The sequence below is a fragment of the Stegodyphus dumicola genome, chromosome 8 (assembly GCF_044657685.1).
Source record: "Stegodyphus dumicola isolate Sdum_Otavi_A_Nest chromosome 8, ASM4465768v1".
In the NCBI taxonomy this organism is placed as follows: domain Eukaryota; kingdom Metazoa; phylum Arthropoda; class Arachnida; order Araneae; family Eresidae; genus Stegodyphus; species Stegodyphus dumicola.
The window spans coordinates 21,625,031-21,641,597 of NC_140775.1; the positions used below are offsets into that span (position 1 = coordinate 21,625,031).

Below are 16,567 nucleotides of genomic sequence, written 5' to 3' on the forward strand. Positions count from 1 at the left end.
TGATAAAATATTCATAAAATATAATATGAGAACTAAGGCGAGACATGGCTGGTTGGAGCAATAAGAGCAAAACGCAATACCATCTACATTGGCGGAAGAATTACCAAAGAGCATTTACGAATATTTTGAGTTCCTGTTCCTCAGACACAGCTAATGTTTCATCTGCGCCCTCACTGCCATCCTTCACCTATTATTATTTTGTTAGCTGTGCATTAAAGTATTGCTTAAAGCCAGTGCTTTCAAATTCTCATAAAATACATCAGTTGTTAGTGAGGTATGCATATAAAGTTATTTAAACTGGAATAATGATTTCATTCGCAGTTCGGTTTACAGAAAAACCATAAAAATCTAACCTGTTTGTTAAACAAAATAGCATTCGTACACCAGAAAGAATTGGTTTCTGGATAATGAAAAATTTATGAGGTCACTTCAAAAATTTTAGAAAATTTTGGTGAAAAATATAAAAATTTTTATCACTAGTTCTTAATTGGTTATTTAAACAGACGCTAAATATACCTTTTTGCATTACTTGTTTTATTAGCCCACAAGGACTATTAGTCTCAAAACGCATTTTGTGGCGTTTCAATATAAACGGCGAATCACTTTTTAAATTGTTGCCACCATATATTAGCGCTCTGTATTATATTTAAAGAAATAAATAATGAATAATCTGCATGAATGTACATGTGTTTCTCGCACTTTGAAAAACGACGGTACCTAGAGCCATCAAATTATAAATAACGTAATCCTTCACCCGAACATGGGACCTGAAAGCCCGAATTTTGAATTTGTTTTATTATGAATTCTATATTTTGTAAAACTTTAACAAAATTTTGATTAACAAATTTAACGATTTCAAAGGGAGCAATTTCAACACTACGGGGGGGGAGGTTTATCTCCAGCGTGCGAGATTGTGTGTCGGAAATTCTAAAGATATGCTATTTTTAATATTTTGTGATATTGCTGTTGAATTGAATTTTGTGGCGTTTAAGAGCGAAGAACATGATATTTAATAAATAAAGGTAACACACAAACGTTAAAAAAAGTCTTTTTGGGCATAATGTAAAATCTTTCGGATTTTGATTTTTTTTTTCCAAGTTTGTGCTCTCTGTAGACATATCAGTGTCTTAATTTAACCTTGGGGATGAAAAGGATTGATCAAGTCTGTGATACAAAGATCGAATGATTAATATGTAGTCCTCGATGCAGGTCTTTTGTTTCTGCAGTTAAGTTAGCATATTTTAATTCTTCTAATTCAAAAGCTATCTATTTGTCTTTCTTTTTAGATATGGGTGACTAGTTTCTATTTTACATATTTTTTAGCGCTTGCATTATAATACAGTACTTTGTGTCCTTGAGGATGAACGACCTCATAATACCATCTTTTGTTATCTCAGTTCGATGAGATTATGCCATCCTAAGTTCTGTTTCGGATTTTACTCTCGTGGTCTCGCGTGTGCGGAAAGACAGTGCCATCAGAATCTTCTTACCCATTAATATCGAGTATCTTATCTGAATCTTCCAGAGGCTGTTGTGCATTAATGATGGCGGCCGTCGCACTCGCCATTGTTGTTCTGGAATTGCATTTCAAAATATTTATAACTTCCGGTCAGTGCTCTTTGCTTAGGATCGATTGTAATTTGTATTGAAACATTAAGTTGCGAATACCTTTTATTATTATCTTTTATTATTTTGGATACACTTGCTCTTATTCTTGAAGCGTTTTACTCTGACTATTACATTGAATGTCACTTTCAGGTTTGATTGCATGAATGTGTAAATTTTTTTACGTCAGACGTGGGTGAATTTGTTGTTGAAACTTTATCCAGTTATAGTGAGCATAAAGTAGGTAATTTTTTAGGTGGCATGGGTTGGAGTAAGTTGCCAATGTCTGACTTTTGGGACAACTTTTCAGATAAAAATCCAGAACATGAATTTAAAAAAATGCATTTTTTAAAAGTATGAATTCCTGTATTCCAGAAATATAATTTCCATTCTTTGGATAGCGAGCATATATGTGCACTGAAAAAAATATCGTTGTTATTATCTTTTAACGTTTAAGTTTGTTTATAATCTGCCTCCTATGAACAATTAAGAGATAAAGATTACAAATACTTTCTTAAATTAGATTTAAAAAGTATTTCAAAATACTGAGATTTATTGTGTTGTATACATTGTGTGTAATAATTTAATCCATTAATAAATTGCATAACTAATAGTCACGAAAAAACATTCATACTCCGCCCATGCTTTTAGCTCTAGGTAATTTCGGTAAAAAGTGTAAACACATGAGTATAGCAAAACTTTGTAGGCTACTTAAATAGGCAGACATGCTTTCGAGGATGATTTTGTAGATTTATATTTATTTTATTTACAGAAACCCGCGAAATCACAATACAGATGCTCACTTCTCTTCCAAAAAAAAAAAAAAAAAAAAAAAAAAAAAAACGAATCTAAGGCGCAGTAAATCAATATTAACCAGTATTTGTATTCATTAGGCTGCTGAGAGGCTTTACGGAAACAAATATTTTCATGCTAAGTATTAAAGCGAGATCTGATGTTTTCTAACTGTTTGAAGAAAATTTACTGTATAATCAGTACAAAAAGGCCTTATAGATTTAAAGTTCATATATATATTTACACTTTTATACAGATATCTTTAAAACTTATAAGTCAGAAACTGACTGCTTTGTGCAATAGAATCAGTATTTATGTCATTATTCTCCTACATACGCAAGAAACTGTAATCTTTTATTGCAATGCAGATTGTCCCTGGTTGTTTATATATTTATGATCAGCAGATTGTGTTTTTCGAAAGTGTTAATGACACTTATCACCGATATAATTCTTAATTAAATTACGAATGATCATTACCCATGGGAGTTATTTTTAGATCCTTTTAAATGCATTAGTCTCTAAGAACCAAGAAACATTTGTGATGAAACATTTAAGAAATATTTGTGAAAGTATTAATCTGGATATTTTATTATTGATTTCTGCGCATTTGCTAACATACACTAAAAGAGATGATTTTATATTATTTGAAATATTTATGTACGTGCATATTTAAAATTAAACATAAACTTGCTTAATTTAAATAAGTACCTCTTTCCAATTTTATGAATGCCTATGAGAAAAGTATTAAACTTATTGATAAATAAAACTGGTAATTAAAGAGGGAAAAGCATTTCACATACTAATATTTAAATCGGAATTTTTTTTACATCTTTTACTACTTTTACATGCTTTATTTCACGGTTGCATGTTTTACATGCTGTTCTATGATAATCCACCTAGAATCATTATACAGTTATGTAGTGACATTCTTTGGATTTCGGGTTTATTTTGTTTTCGCATTAAATTAAATATATCACGCTAAAAATCTTGTCTTCTTCCTCTTGTGTCGTGCAGTTGTAAAAGCGATTTATTTCACAAGATCCTTTGTCGTTTAAGAAAGAAAAAAACCGATAATTTACTTCACCGCATGCGGTTGCAAAATGCTATCGTAGTAACATAATTTTCGAGATTATGGTTATCAAACCTATTTGCTGTCGTTGCTATTCGTAGAGGGAAAAATGAAAGAAAAAACTTGTTTGGAATAAATCCGCATAATGAAGGCTTGCTCCGATAATATGGTAATGAATTCGCTTAATCCGGAAATAACAGCTAGTAGTCGATTTCTTAATAATAATAATAATAGTAAAAAATCTGAAAGGTTTCAGATTTTAAATTACGTCCAAAGTTGCTTTTTTTAACGTTTTGTATGTTACCTTTATTTATTAAATATCATGTTCTTTGCATTTAAACCATAAAATTCAGTTCAACAGCAATGTTCAGAAATAATTTTAAAATGAGCCTATCTTTAGAATTTCTGATACACAGTTTCGCGCGCTGGAGATAAAGAGTGTTGCCATTGCTCGCTTATAAATCTTTGAGTCTGTTAATCAAAAATTCGTTAAAGTTTTACAAAATATGAAATCGATAGTAAAAACAAATTCCAAATTTCAAATTTGGGCTTTCAGATGCCCATATTCGCAGTAGGATCACGTCTTTCAAAATTGGTTGGCTCTAGGTACCGTTGTTTTATCACAATGTGAGAAACATACATTTGTGCAGATTCTTCTTATTTAATTTCTTCAAATATAATAAAGGGCGATAGATTGTGGTGGCAACGATTTGAAAAGTGCTACAGCCTTTAAAAGTTTTCAACGCCAAATCGCAAAATGAAAGCAACTTCAAGGACAAAGCCCCTTTGGACTTTATATATTTGTTGATATTTTCTGATGTAAAGGAAAATCATTTCGTTGACACGGTTGAGTTGGTAAAATTAGCGCATCTTTCTGGAATATCTGAAGCTTAGTTTCTCTCCTTCTCCCATCTTTTCCTGTATTCCACGTAATCTTTTAATGGCTGATATCAGTAACTGATTTATTGAAAAACAGGTATAATTTGACAACAGTCCTTCAGGTTTGCCCAGAAACCTACATCCGACACAATACTTTTTCCTTGCAGTTTGAATGCGATCACATTAAATCTGTTTTTTTTTTTTTTTCCAGTTATTTTAAGCACTTGAAATAGATTTATAAGCTTTTATGAGAGACTGATGGCATACTAGGCAGTAAATGTATAGTGCTAGTTCATAAAAGTAAAAAATCTCGTAAAAAGACGAAACCCCAAATTCTTTTTTTAGAGCGGTTGTTACTTTGTGTCAGTTATAACAACTGTGTGAAAAGATAAGGCTCATAAAATCCGTGAGATACATTGGCGATCTGGAGCTATATAATGCTTTAATGATGGAAAAGAAAGCCTCGCGAATACAAAAGTCTACCAGAAGTCGAAGAATAAGAAGCAAGAACTTACAAGCTATTGTGTATTATTTTCCCAAAGCTACAGTTTATATCGGTGTCTTTTTTCCAAAATGGCGGCTAGACTTGACTTTCATTTTTTTATGATATGAAATGAATTCTTTCTTTGCATGTAGTAAAATTTACTTTTTCTTCTGAATCTAGTCTTCCAGAGGTCCGTGGTTTAATTCCCGGTGAGGGCGGTGCTCATTTTTAACTTCTCTTGCTTCCAAAAATTACCTAATGTCTCTAGAGCGGCACCCGAACTAAAACATAATGGTAGATGATGCTCCTCCACACCCCAGGATTTGGCGACTGATTCTCCTAAAATCCTAATCGCCATTTAAAAGGGGGAGTATATAAGGTATTTCCCCCGCCTTGTTAGCATGCCTTCGTAGTGTAGCGGTCTGTACGCTGGGCGCGTATTCTAGAGGTCCGTAGTTCGATTCCCGGCGAGGGCATTGTTCATTTTTCACATCTCCTGCTTTCAAAAGGGGCCCACCAGCGGCCGAGCGGTAAAGTCGCTGAACACTGGTAGTTCGGTCCGAGGTTCGAATCCCGCGAACGGGCCGGCTGCATGGGCGTTTTCGTGGTTTTCCCCATGTGTAACGTGTATACGAGCCAGTTTCCCTTAGAAAGTCCTCCACGAAGGCATCCCTCCTCTTAGGCAGATAGCCCTCGAGGCTTTGCCATAACCCCATACACACACACATATACCTGCTTTCAAAAAATACCTAATGCCTCTACAAACTCATAAAATATAAGAAGAGTTTATATTCTAGGGTGTCTTATTTTCGGATAAATACTGTAATTACGTTATTTCGTGCAAAGAAAACTGTAAAATATCTTTTTCTTAAAATTGAAGGAGATAGGCTTGTAAAACAGAATGTAGTATAACAGTTAACGTCACTTTGTTAAACAAACAAAACATGCAGCTCTTTAGCGCCACCAAATTGGATATATGTTTATTGCTTAGTATGGCAATTTTGCTATAATTATGTAATTTAAAATTAAGTCGTTCGTTCATCTCGATGTTTCATCGGAAGCGAATTTGGAAAATGTTTAAAATAGATTCGTTAAAAAATCTTAGATTGCTTTTGTAGCTAAAGTTATATTACAGTCCACTGTAAAACCACGCGAACACTAGTAAATAACGGGGATTTTTGGAAATTAATCCGGGAAAAATTTGAAAAGTAATCGGATTAAATTTAAATGCTCAGATTAAACTACGTAATGTTACCAAGATTTGAAAATAATCCAAGAAAAAAATCTGAAAGCCTTCAGGTTTTGTATTACGCATAAAGAAGCATTTTTTTCATTTACACACATATACATGTTTCGAGAGCCTTTGGGTTAACGCCTCTTTGGGCTAGATAAATTTAAAAACAGCATATCTTTAGAATTTTCGATAGACTACGTTATTCAAAATTTGAAGGCCTATTTTTTTTTTCACAGTGCGAGAAACATACATTCATTCATGCAGATTCTTCATTCTTCATTTTTTATTTTTTTCAAATATAATACAAGGCGATAATATTTGGTGGCAACAATTTGAAAAGTGATTCAAGGCTTTCAGTGATTCGACGCAAAATGCCGTTTCGAGACTAATAGCCCTTTTGAGCCAATAATTCAAGATCTGAAAATTTTAAATGGTTATGACAAATTTAAGGCAAACTTTTATTTTATTTTATTTTAAAACATCGAACATTAATTTTGGTTACTGAAAAGCTTTCAAAGAATATTAATTTCGGTGGCCTTCTGACGACTAGCTCTCTGTTGAGTTGATGGTCAACAACCTACATCTTCAAGCGTCTGCGGCGTAAATTGTTGCCTCGACCTCTTCACTTTCAGCATTCTGTTATGATGGATGGTCTTCCTACTTTCATCAACCCCCGACTTTACAGCATTTCAATTAACGGGTAGGGGATTTGGATACCCCGTGAGGATCGAAAAAGATCTGAGACAGATTTGCCCCTGTAAAGTTAGCGTTGTGCGACAGGTTTGCTTCTTATTATGTATGCATTAGATTCTGTGTGTATGTACAGAGATTGATTATATCGTGGAAAGAGTTTGTGAACTTTGATCGTAAGAAAGAAAAAAGAAGTTTTTAGTTGCATTTTGCATTCGCATACGAAATTTTTGCCTGTAAGCAGTTCCTTGTTATTGCTGTTATTAATGAAATAAATACAGAATGATACTATACCGGTACCATATTTATGAACTGTTTATTTTCATAATTATTAAGTCAATTAACCAATTTATTTTAGCATTTTTCTGTTGTTGGTTTGTGTGGCTTAAAAGCAGTAGAACTGATGGAAAGGAATGTGCGCACTAACACGTATTTAAAAAAAAAAAAAAAAAAAAAAAAAAAATTCTTAAATACTTCTTTTCACACTTAGGCGAATATAACTTGTGGATACTGAGAAATCTGAAGCGTCTTTGCTATGAACATTGTTTGAGAAATTAGTGTGTTACATTTGAATATTTATTTTTCCGTTTTTTCATGTTATATGTGCAAAAATACAGAAACCTTCTGATATTCTAAAAAAAAACCAACTTCATGAGAATTGTTTGAACCATAGGCAAATTTAAATAATAGTTAACAGAAGATTTATCTACATTGTAGAGACATTAGGTTAATTGGAAGCAGGAGAGATGAAAAATGAGCAACGTCCTCGACGGGAATCGAACCACGGAATACGCGCCCAGCGTGCAGACCACTACACCACGAAGGCACTCTATGAAGGCGGAAGAAATACCTTATATACTCCCCCTTTTAAAGGCAGACTGGGGTTTTTAGGGGACCCAATCGTCAAATCCTGGGTGTGGAGAATCATCATCCAACACCCTTTTAGTTCGGGCGCCATTGTAGCGTCATTAGGTATTTTTGGAAACAGGAGAGATGAAAAATGAACAACGCCTTCGTTGGGAATCGAACCACGGACCTCTGGAATACGCGCCCATCGTGCAGACCACTACACCACGAAGTCACGCTAAGAAGACGGGAGAAATACTTTATAACATCATTGAGTATTATTTTATTTAACGCAATAAAATAGTAATGAACATTTCTGAAATATTGTGAGAACTATTAGAATGGACACGGTGTCATGAAGCACGCTAAAATGTCGTCGATAAATCTACTGGACTCGGCCCACCAACGGCCGAGCGGTAAAGTCGCTGAATACTTGTAATTCGGTCAAAAGTTCAAATCCCGACGAACGGGCTGTCTGCATGGGCATTTCCATAGTTTTCTCCATGTGTAACGTGTACATAAGCCAGATTCCCTTAGAAAGCCATCGACATAGGCATCCCTCCTCTATGCAGATAGCCCATAAGTGCTTTGTCATAATCAAATAAGCCAAGCCTACTGCACTTATGGACGGAAAACGCAGAATGTTTGTGAACTGTGCTAAGACGAAGAATTCTTGAACACGGAAAATTATTTAAATTTTCCTTACAAAATTTCTAAAGATATGTACCTTTTTGCAGACGGGAGTTATCTATAACTGTAATCGCAGTTTTTCTGATAATATGAAAATGCTCTATCATGCCAAAACCTTTTTGTCTCAAACCCAAGAACTGCGCGAAAGGAGAAAGTTTTCTTTAAAGCTTCAAGCGCTGAATGAAAATACGTTGGAATAGTAATCGCGACCTTCAGTTTCGAAATGCTCGAGTAGTTTCTTGTATCCCGTGAGAAAACTCGTTTACTCTGGAGGTCACATTTGTAAAGAATCGCTTTGTTTTCACCTCGGCATGGAGTGGCAAGGGAATGATTATTTCGTCACATCATGAGTTGTTTCAGATTATGTAACGCATTTAAAGTTCACCGATACTTTCAAATCCACTTTTTCTTTTTGTTCACTGTACTTTCAATGTATAAAGGTATTCATGCTGCTGAAAGTTCTAGTTTTAAAGTTTACTCACTGGATTCTAAATAATCAATAACTGAATTTAAGTCACTGTTTTGTCTACTTAATTCACTTACAATAATTCTAAATAAATCTTGCGTACAACAGGTTAACGATGCTTTCCTTTGAGATTTTGCTTTGTCTTAGAATATGGTGCTAATGAGTCACAGTTTGGCGGCAGGCGAACCATTATGTTGACTGATATTTAGTTCACCCTTTTCGTTATTGTATTGCTTGTACATAAAAACGTATTCATTTTACATCACTTGCTATTATTTCATTTCTAACTTGCTATCATTTCATTTCCAAAACTAAAGCATTATGAAAGAAAAAAAATCAAAAATAACATTAAGCAAACAAAAAAAAATATGAAAGGTTTCAGATTTTAAATTACGTCCAAAGGGGCGTTTTTTTAACGTTTTGTGTGTTACGTTCATTTATTAAATATCATGTTCTTCGCACTTAAACCGTAAAATTCAGTTCAACAGCAATGTCGCAAAATAATTTTAAAATGAGCATATGTTTAGAATTTTCGATGCACGGTTCCGCGCGCTGGAGATAAAAAGATTTCTCCCCCCCCCCCCGTTGAGTGTTGCCATAGCTCGCTTTGAAATCCTTCAGTTTGTAAATCAAAAATTCGTTAAAGTTTTACAAAATATGATATCGATACTAAAAAAAATTACAAATTTGGGATTTCAGATACTCATATTTGCAGTAGGATTACGTCATTCAAAATTGGATGGCTCTAGGTACCGTTGTTTTATCACAATGCGAGAAACATACATACATTTATGCAGATTCTTCATTATTTAATTTCTTCAAATATAATACAGGGCGATAATATTTGGTGGGAACGATTTGAAACGTGATACAGCCTTTTAAAGTTTTCAATGCAGATTCTCAAAACGAAAACAATAGTCCTTCAGGAACAAAGCCCCTTTGGACTAAAAATCTGATGTGGACACTACACGACTTCCTTTGTACCGCCGATCAAATTATACACATTATTTGTTGCGTTTTATTTAAACTTATTTCCTCAAATCTTGTATTCTGTTTCAGCTGCCTAATTATAAATTTTAATTTCTATATAAATTAATAGAAAAGGTAAATGTTGAAATTTCGTTTTTACATCTGCATCAAGACTGGCAAGAAATTAACATTGACCAAAGTTATCTTTCCCTGAGCGTTTTTAGTAAAAATTTTGATGTGGACACCACATAACTTCCTTGTACGGCCTTATTCTAACTTAATTAACCAATTCCTGAAGGCAAGTTGAAAATAATTAAAAAATTGCAAATTTTGAAATTAAATGTCCCGATCAATTTTTGTTCTACGGGAATCAAAATTCATATATTTTTATTTTTTTAATAATGAATATAAAACTCTTCCCAAGTGTAGTAACCGGAGATCGCATTAAAAGTTAGGTTTCATTATTTGTCGAAAAAAATGTTTTTTTTTAATTTAGCGTTGCCAAATCAGGAATATGTTCATCATTTAAAATGTTTCTGTAAGAGGAAGTCTATGATAGCGATTGCGAAAATAAGGTCTGATAAGGCACTTTTAAGCCGTCTAGGTTTGGTTTATTTGATTATGGCAAAGTACACAAGGGATACGTGCCTAAGAGGAAGGATGACTCCATGGAAGACTTTCTAAGGAAAATTGATTCGTATAAACGTTGCACATGGGAAAATCCACAAAAAAGCTCATGCAGCCAACTTGTTCGCCGGGTTCTACGAGCCGGACCGAACTACCAGTATTCAGCGACTTGGTCGTTGGTGGGCTTTTAAGCCATGTAGAAAGGTGGTTAGGTGTGTATATATATATATATATATATATATATATATATGAAATACAAGCAAGGAAAAGTCGGAGCACTGTTAATGCGTATTTAGATTCATATTGAAGAATTTTGATTACGTAGTATGCTAACATGTTGACTTAGTAATATCTAAAGAACTTGGCAGTCAAGGCAGCTTTAATTCCATTTTTATTTGCCAATGACTTTTGTGGCCACAATCACTTGGCACTCTAGTCCTGCCATTTGTCCTAACAGAACCACTTTGTCCTAACAGAACATTAACATTTTTGATATTATTGCGATAGCAAGCAAGACAGCGAAATTACATCCTAACAGGGCAGAGAGCGAAGCTGAAGTGCCTGGTTATCCGATATGGAAGCACACGAAAGGAAAGGTTTTGGTTGGAGTTAAAAGGTTTCAGTTCCCAATTATTACGTCATCAGCGCTGCGCAGGCCATGCGAAATGGAATGATCTAGAAATGACGTAATCCAGAGAGGTTATTACTATTTTTAGAATAGAGAGGGAGAAATTAAAGGGTTACCGTTAGTTTAAGTTATAAATTTGATTCACATATTTTTTATCTTACATATATATATATGTTTGGTGTTGTCGATTGCAACATAAAGGGAGGCGCACAACTAGATGAGTCTCAGTCTCATAGCAGTCTCGTATACAAATTTTCAACTTTCTACGGCTAATCGTTTTTGAGTTATGCGAGATACATATGTACGTATAGACGTCACGAAAAAAAATTTCTTTTCAATCCGTTTTACAATCTGTTTTGGGAAAAAAAGTCCTTTATTATGTCCGTGCGTACAGATTTCAGGTAAAAAAACCATCCAAATGGATTTAAGAACGGTCAAAATGGATATTTCCTTTGAAATATGATACCCGAAATAATGATAATTATAATAAAGAGTACATTTTTTTTTAGTTTCATGTTTTTAATACATCTTTTTAATTAAGATAAACCAGTCTTTTAGTAAATTTGCCCGAAGCTAAAATAAGCTATTAATTTTCATTGATATATCAGATCTTAAGATTGTGCTTCGTGCGTCAACGCATGTGCAATATTAATTACGCAGTGTGCTCTTAATTCCCATCGATCTTCTCCGCGTATCGCTTAACGGTCAGAATGACACACTTTAGGGAATTTTCTTCTCCGGGGTCATCCGAGAGCTGTGTCGAGTCAGGTATGCGCAGATATTTGGGACGCAGGGTGCAGGTATGTGGAACAAACACACCGCGGTCAGATCACCGTGGAGTCGCCGCTTTGTCGGGTCTCCGAATGACCAGAATACTCGTTCGATAAATTACCATCTTTATAATAAATGGAATGTTTGGCCGAGAAATTTCTTTTGTTCGATTTCAATACGTCTTCAATTAATATATATATTTCTTCTTAATTCCAACGTGAGACTCCCTTTCTCTTTCAGTTTTTCTAAATAATTTTTGTGATTCTTTTTTTAATGTCACAAGTAATATAGAATTGAAGAAAATTTTATGTATTATTTGGAATTTGGATAATATGCATTCATTTGTTTCTTTCTCTTAGAAAGCTCCCTTTTTTATATAATTAAGAATGTAGCGTCATTTGTGTTTGAGAAGAATAAATTTCTATGCTGAGAATTCTTACCCCTTCTTGCCCTTAATTTCTGTTCCCGCATATGTTGGTTAATTTATATTCTATGTGGTTCGCCTATGTTGGTTAATTTATACTCCATGTGGTTAGTTAATTTATGTTCTATAAAGTGCTATGTATAATGCGTTATCATAAACATAAAAAATTAGTTCAACTGTTTGCTCTTGCATTTTGCTTGCTTGTTTTGGGAGTCCTTTACTTTGCACCATCACTGTCAAAACTTGTAATTTTAGCATATATTTGTATTTTAAACATACAAGTTCTCTCTTGCATTAAAAGTTTTAACGTTTTTTGTAAGTGATTACGGTAATACTTAAATACGAATTGCGTTTATGTCTTCTGTATATAATGGTCAAAATTAATATTTTGTATTCTTAATAATAAAATATTGTTTTGTAATTAGTCGTATTCAAGTGACAATGTTTGGAATATGTAAAGGAACAGCGTAACGTTTCAAGTTGTTGAAAGCATTGTTTGCATAAAACCTATGTACTTGTTTGGTAAGAAATACTCGAAGGCTTGTCTTAGGATACTAGGCCACCGATCCCTGAGTAGCTAAAGCTCCAGGAACACTGGCCGTCTATCTCGCATTCGTCCTGGACGGTTAATTAGATTGGCAGGCTAGGATTGTTTAGTTCTTTTCGTATGTAATATTGTAATTCCATTTTCCAATTTCCAAGGCGGTAGATACGAAGATTGAATCCAAGGTATCGGAAGATAAAATCCGTTCGTATATTCAAATTGGAATGCATAGGAAGCTAGCGTAAAAATAGCAAAGTTCTGGAGATACCAAAATGCAGACATTTATCAATATTTATTTTGAAATCATTTATAAGTATTTTTTATGTTAATAGAAAAGGGAGATGCATAACTAGATGTTCTAGCAGTCCCATATACAAAATTTCAGTGTTCTACGACTAACCGTTTTTGAATTATGCGAGATACACGTATACATACATACGTACGTGCAACCGTATAACATTATTTTATATCTTGGATATAATTTCATTTAATTTTTTATTTCATCATATTGTGAACCGAACATACTGAAAGGATTTCGTGGCGTATAAATTTAGCATCAACTAAAACTCTGTGCGTGCATAATCTCCGGCTCGAAGTCCCTTCGAAATTCTTTTGACAAACTGCGTTGAGATTGAAGTTTATTTAATGGTGGAAGCTAATGGATAAAAGACAAAGCATAGATATTTTTTAGTTAATGCTTTGTGATTTTATTGGCAAGAGCTATTTTATTGTACTTTTGAATTTGGGTTCTGAGAAGTTAACGGACGTTGACTGCAGAAGGAAGAAGAAAAAGAATATTTGTTAACACCTCAAATGTCGTTTGAATCTATCAACAAATTCCGAACATCTGAGAGTTCTACGTGTATCTGACTCGGCATTCATAGCTTGTTATCACCATAGGTGATCTGAAAGACATAAAATCTGACCATGTGCTTGATTCTTGCCCTAATTATTGTTTTTATTATTTATATTTTCACTTCAGTTCATGTTATGGAATGGATAAAACTCGGTATTAGGCGGCGCGCATACGATTTTTCTCAAAACTCAAAATATCCTCATTGAAAATTGTACAATATAGAAAAACCTAAAATACCAAATTCAGTTAAAAACAGTTAAAATTAGAGACTGTACTAAAAAACAAGCAATTCGGCCAACGGGCAGGAAGACAAAATTTTCGGTGCACAATATTGAAAGTTAACTTTTGGTCCCAGTGGGCAAAAAAAAACAAGTTGATGCGCCAACTGACTTAATTCACTATTCTACTAAGAGTTTCAAACGTAAATAAATAGCCAGCACGTTAGGCGTAGCGCCACTTAAAGTTTTAAATTGTTGATAATTCTACAACTGTTCCGTGCAGATTAAATAAAGGTATGAAAGTCTTAACAAGAATATAAGAACAACATAATGCAATCACTTTTAAAGCCAAAAAATGCGCAATTTTCCATCACTTAAGCGTAACAGCACAGAGCACATTGACCCGGGTAAGATAATATATGTATATATATATAAACTTAAAGCATCTAAAGTTAAAATTAAATTGGAATCAAAGCAAGGCAATTCCTCAACAATATTAATAATTGCAACTTTGTAAAAGAGGTTTAACTTAATACCAAAACATATAAACATCAAAAAAGGAATTCATTAGTAGAACAAACTCAAGAAATAAAAATGCGAAAAGGAAAAATATACAAATTATAGAAATATAAAAATTAATCTCCTTTTACTGAAACTCTAATTCAGAATTCATCAGGGAAAAATGAATTAAAGTTTCATAAAAGTCGATTGATATGTTTCGAAAACATATTTCATTCTCCTGTTTCATTTGAGATCAAATACCGAAAAAAGATTTAATTGAATTTTAAGACATAAAAATTAAAACCGAAAAATCGAATCTCAAATGCGTCCAGAATTTTCCTTACACGCTTTTGGAATACTTAGAAAAATTAAAATTTAATTGAATCTTTTTTCGGTATTTGATCTCAAATGAACCAAGAGAACGAAATATATTATACAGCTTTTATGAAATTTTAATTAATTTTCCCCTGATGAGTTCTGAATTGGAAGTTTCAGTAAAAGGAGATTAATTTTTAGATTTCTATAATTTTGCATTTTTTTCCTTTTCGCATTTTTATTTTTTGAGTTTGTTCTACTAAGGACTCTCATTTTAATGTTGATATATTTTAATATTATGCTAAACCTCTTTTACAAGGTTGCAATTATTAATATGGTTGAGGAGTTTTCTTGTTTTGATTCCAATTTAATTTTATCTTTAGATGCTTTAAGTTTATTTTACTTCAATCCTGCAGCTATAGCGCAGGACGGTTTAAAAATTTTGTTTTAAATTTTTAGCCTATTATTATGTTTCCTTTTGTATATATATAGGTTTTTTCAGCAAATAGATTAAGGAAAATTTCGGATATATCATACTTCAATGAAAATATCCATTTTGAACACTCTAAATACATTTGAAAATTTTTTCGACTGATATCTGTACGTACGGACAGATTAAAGGACTATTTTTTCAAAAACGGATCGTAAAATGGATTTAAGATGGTTTCAAAAGAGAATTAAGGTTTCAGGAGGGATAGAGGATACCTAGACGATGGAAAAACACATAGCAATGCATGGTCGTAAACCCTTTCCTGGCGTGGTAGTACAAGAAAAAGCTTAAGAAAAGAAGGACACGATGAGGGTGAGAATATATGTTTATTATGCTCAGTGCAGTGGAAACCAAGAAATAAGAACAAAAGCAGACAGTCGTGATCAAAGAAGGTTTTCGAAATTACGTTCGAAACATCCTAAACATGGGATCGTCAGGAATGGCCCGGTGCATTGGCCAACATGATCACCAGACCTCACTTTCATTGACTACTTCCTTTGGGGGTACGTCAAGACATTGGAAGAATGAAATATAGACAAGAATGAAATATGTTTTCGAAACATATTAATCGACTTTTATGGAAACCCCGGCTAGAAATGCTGAGGAACTTCCTGCACGCATTGTGGCAGCTGCAAGGGAAGTCCGGTACATTCCCGGTATTTTTCAGAACATCAGATCTCCCATGTGCCGGAGATGTGAGGCCTGCATCAGAGTTCTGGGTCGTAATTTCGATCACCTTCTTTGATGACCATTGTTGTCTATTTTGTTGTTCCCTGCTGCTTATTTCTTCTTTCCTGCTGTACTTAGCATAATAAACATGTTTCCTCGTCCTGTTCATATATATATATATATGAAACCAAACATATATATATATATATATATGTTTGGTGCGGCCGAATGAAAGAAAAAGGGAGGTGCACAATTACGTGTTATAGCAGTCCCATGAACAAAATTTCAGCGTTCTACGTATAATAGATTTGAGTTATGTGAAATACATATACATACTATATATATATATATATACGTACTGATGCCAGGAAAAAATTCTCTTTTGAAACCATCTTAAATCCATTTTACGATCCGTTTTTGAAAAAATAGAAAACAGTCCTTTAATCTGTCCGTACGTACAGATATCAGTCGAAAAAAGTTTCAAATGTATTTAGTGTTCAAAATGGATATTTTCATTGAAGTATGATATCCAAAATTTTCCAGCAATACAATACTTCCTTTACTTCGTACAAGGAAGTGGAAAAGGAAAATTTTAAGTGTAACTTAATTTTACAGACAAACTGTTGATAATGTATAAATACTTCATACATGCAGGCGATAAGTATATTTTCTCATAATTAAGTTAATAACTTCGTCTCTTACTCTAAATTTGTGTCAAAAAGTTTCCTCATCCAGTTACTCCTAAGTCTCACGATTAATCTGAAAATTTGAAACGTCTGGTACATTTTCTTTACCTGGTA

At 33.5% G+C, this 16,567-nt stretch overlaps 1 protein-coding gene across 1 annotated transcript in view; it reads left to right on the forward strand.

Moving 5' to 3' along the window:
• The window catches only part of spir (spire type actin nucleation factor), a 269,005-nt gene that overhangs the window by 148,884 nt on the left and 103,554 nt on the right, over positions 1 to 16,567 (forward strand). The gene's annotated exons all lie outside the window — the stretch shown is intronic.